Below are 4216 nucleotides of genomic sequence, written 5' to 3' on the forward strand. Positions count from 1 at the left end.
GAAGAATCCACTAATAAGAAAGAAAAATGGGTGATAAATATTTGAACAACTGCTTGGTTGCATTCGTTGAGAGAGTAAGTCTGAGTTTGCATATTTGCTATATTAGTTCATGGGGTTGATGCACATTTGCTGCTCTTGAAAAGGAAAAAGATAAATATGTGAAGTTAAACATATGCATTGGCTCACAATGTTTTTCTGCCATTTGCAGATTCCTGCTTGTAAGCAGCTTGATGGAGGCGATGGCCGCGAAACTAGTATTCCCCCAGGACAACCCACCACTTTCCATCATTTCTGCTGCTAAGATTGCAGGTGTTCCTATAACCGCTGATCCCTGCCTCCCCTCAGGTTCAGTGCCCACACTACACTTCGGTTCTGGGTAAGTGATTACCTTTCAGTGTACATATTTAGGCTTTGACTTCCCCCCTCTGATTACTCATTTGCTTTCTTTTGACGTCAACTATGGATGATGTTATCATGATTTATGCTTGAATTGCCTCTTCTCTTTAATCTCTTCATTGTAATAATATCTGTGACTGTAAGAAATTATGTTAACGAAAATGGCGACCATTAGAACATTATGGGTTAACAAAAACAGTTTTTTTTGCTGAAACATGCTTTTCCACTACTCATTGCCCTTGTCAGTATTTATGTATGTTAATTTGTAGTGTCTCAATGAATCTATCATCATTCTGTACAGGGACTTTATACATGGTGTCAACACAGTTCTTCGCTATATTGCCCGTACTACATCTGTCTCCAGCTTCTATGGCGAGAACGCTATTCAGGAAGCACGTGTACGTTTCTGTTCCACATATGCTGCTTGTCAATGATTTTCAAGAATCGTCTCAGTATATTCTAAGCTATGTTTTTAAAGCATCCCTAAGGCGACGCCTAGGCGTCGAAGTGCTCCCCCTCCGCTTTGGAAAATCGACCGCTTTGGGCGCCTAGGCGTCCATAGCGCCCGCCTAGGCGTCGCCTAGGCGCCAAAGCGCCCCCCCTCCCTAAGGCGGTAAGGCGTCGCCTTAAAAACATAGATTCTAAGTTGCCACTGTTATTATGCCTATGTAGGTTGATGAATGGCTCGAGTACGCACTACTCATTCTTTTAGGCTCTGAATTTGAAGCCGCTTGCTCATTTCTTGATGGATACTTGGCATCTCGAACCTTTTTGGTTGGTCATGGTCTGACAGTTGCTGACATTGTAGTGTGGTCAAACCTCAGAGGTAATTTCTGGCTTCTTTCGTTCATGTGTAGTTTAATGTTCTCTCCCTTTGTCTTACCCTGGAGGTCACAACTGTTTTCTTCAGGAGCTGGTCAACGATGGGAAAGTTTAAGGAGGTCAAGGAAGTACCAAAACCTTGTCCGTTGGTTCAACAGCGTAGCTGTAGACTATGCACTAGAGGAAGTTACATCTGTTTATGTTGGAAAGCGAGCAATTGGCAAATCTCCCGCACCATGCCTGAAAGAAAAGATGCCTGGCTTGAAGAACACCTCAGGTCATGAGATAGATCTCCCAGGTGCAAAAGTTGGGGAGGTTTGCGTACATTTTGCCCCAGAGCCTAGCGGATATCTCCACATTGGTCATGCTAAGGCTGCACTGTTGAACCAGTATTTTGCAGATAGATATAAAGGACGTCTCTTAGTTCGATTTGATGACACAAATCCTTCCAAAGAAAGCAGCGAATTTGTTGAGAACGTCCTGAAGGATATTGAGACCCTTGGAGTTAAATACGATGCAGTTACATACACATCGGATTATTTCCCAAAGCTAATGGAAATGGCCGAATGTTTGATTAAGCAGGGAAAGGCATATGTTGATGATACACCCAAGGATAAAATGAATACTGAAAGGAGGGACGGTGTGGAATCTAAATGTAGAAACAGTACTGTTGAGGAGAACTTGTTGTTGTGGAGTGAGATGGTTAATGGTACCAAGAGGGGTACTCAGTGCTGTGTGCGTGGTAAACTTGACATGCAGGACCCCAACAAATCACTTCGAGATCCTGTTTACTACCGTTGCAACCCTGATCCCCATCACCGAGTTGGCTCAAAATACAAGGTCTATCCAACATATGACTTTGCATGCCCATTTGTTGACGCATTGCAAGGAGTGACTCATGCTCTTCGTTCAAGTGAATATCATGATCGGAACGCACAGTACTACCGTATCCTTCAGGACATGGGGCTGCGGAGGGTTGAAATCTTTGAGTTCAGCAGACTGAATATGGTTTATACCGTCCTTAGCAAGCGCACGCTTCGCTGGTTTGTACAAAACAAGAAGGTGGACGACTGGACTGACGCACGCTTTCCCACTGTACAAGGCATATTACGCCGTGGCTTGAAGATTGAAGCCTTGATCCAGTTTATACTCGAGCAGGTAATCTTCTAATGAGTTATCTTCTTCTCTATTATTATTATTATTATGTGTAAGTTTTGAGTTATTAACTCTCCTTTCTTTTTTTTGCATTTCCTATTTGTGAAGGGTGCTTCAAAGAATCTGAATCTCATGGAATGGGATAAACTCTGGACAATCAACAAGAAGATAATTGATCCAGTATGTGGAAGGCATACTGCTGTGCTGAAGGACAAAAGTGTGCCCTTGACACTTACTAATGGCCCAGAGGTACCATTCATTCGAATTTTACCTAGGCACAAGAAATGTGAGGGTGCTGGAAATAAGGCTATAACGTTCGCAAACAGAATTTGGCTAGAGTATGCTGATGCATCAGCCATTAGCGTGGGTGAGAAGTCACTTTGATGGACTGGGGAAATGCTATCATTAAAGAAATCAAGACAGATGATGGAACAATTACTCAACTAGTTGGTGAACTCCATCCTGACGGGTCAGTGAAGATGACAAAGCTGAAGCTAACCTGGCTATCAGATATTGAAGACCTTGTGTCTCTCTCTTTGGTGGATTTTGACTACCTAATCATCAACAGAAAGGTGAGGCATCATGTTCTATGTTCAAGTCGGTAGGCTTGCAGTCACTTGAGCACCAGAACCGTTTCTTATACTACCTATTTGCTGCATTATTTACTTATTAATCTGTTCAACTATGCGTTGCTTGGCGAACTTATCTCTTCCATCAATGTGTCCATATTGTCTCAGTCAATCCTAATTCCTAAGTGGTACATCTACATGTTCTTTTAGTCCTAATATGTGGCACTTTTGCAGCTGGAACTGGGAGAAGATGATAAGCCCGGAGGTGAGAAGTTCCTTGAAAATCTTAACCCATGCACCCGACGAGAAGCTTTAGCTCTTGGAGACCCAAACATGCGGAACATCAAGCGAGGAGAAGTTGTACAGCTCGAAAGGAAAGGCTATTACAGGTGTGATGTTCCATTTGTCGGGTCATCAAAACCAATCATGCTTTTTGCCATTCCCGATGGTCGACTGAAGTCCACGTCGATTGTTTCTGGAGCCTAGCTTCAACAAGTTATGTTGGGTAAATAGTTGGTACTTTTTGGACAAAAATCTTGCAACCATATTGGTATCCTCAGACTGAAATATGGAACTTCAGATTTCGGTTCTTCAGTGTCGCTGTGTAGTTCCTTTTGCATGTTTTGAGGACCTGTAGATTTGCGGAACAAATATCAAGATGATAATTGATTGATCTTCTCCACATCTGTGAGCCGTTCTGCTCTCTTCAGCATATGCTGTGTTGTTTAAGTTCTCACGTTTTTTTGTACTCCTAGATGCCGATCTATTGTGACCCAAATGGTCTTCCTAGTAGGACCTATTTGATGTGATTCCCATATATGTTGACCGTTTCATGCAAAATTTGCTTTACTTTTAAATTGCACCCGAAACTTCTACGGTTAATTTTGGCAGTTTTTCTCTCTCTGTACCATTCGCACCTTGTTACACTGGCTGGGACCATGTCCCTTGATTTTTGTTCTCACTTGGTATAAACTATGGCTGCAATCTCTACATTTCTTCTTTTTGGGACAAATTTTTGTACATTTGGGAATCAAGGAACTAACTGGAACCTTTTTTTTTAATTGAGGAATTAACTGGAACTGGTAGAACCTGAACCCTTGCTTAGGCATGAAAATAAGAATAGGGGAAGGGCAGCATCTATAGGAAATTAAGTAGTGAAAGGTTATATCGATAAAAAAAAGTAGTGAAAGGTTGTCGTGCCGACAAATACCGGCAAGGGCACATGTCCGCATGAGACCAAGAGGGAGGATGCGGCGTTTTTATTCCCCGAACTT

General features: G+C 42.4%; 1 pseudogene across 1 annotated transcript; it reads left to right on the forward strand.

Moving 5' to 3' along the window:
* Nucleotides 1–211: 211 nt before the first annotated feature.
* On the forward strand, nt 212–3702 carry LOC125525392 (glutamate--tRNA ligase, cytoplasmic-like; annotated as a pseudogene). The gene is made up of 6 exons (XR_015608720.1): nt 212–376; nt 698–794; nt 1069–1222; nt 1307–2376; nt 2482–2945; nt 3177–3702. The product of XR_015608720.1 is annotated as a glutamate--tRNA ligase, cytoplasmic-like (transcript).
* The last annotated feature ends 514 nt before the right edge of the window (nt 3703–4216 follow it).

This window comes from Triticum urartu, chromosome 1A (assembly GCF_056163025.1).
Source record: "Triticum urartu cultivar PI428250 chromosome 1A, HENAU_Tu73, whole genome shotgun sequence".
Classification (NCBI taxonomy): domain Eukaryota; kingdom Viridiplantae; phylum Streptophyta; class Magnoliopsida; order Poales; family Poaceae; genus Triticum; species Triticum urartu.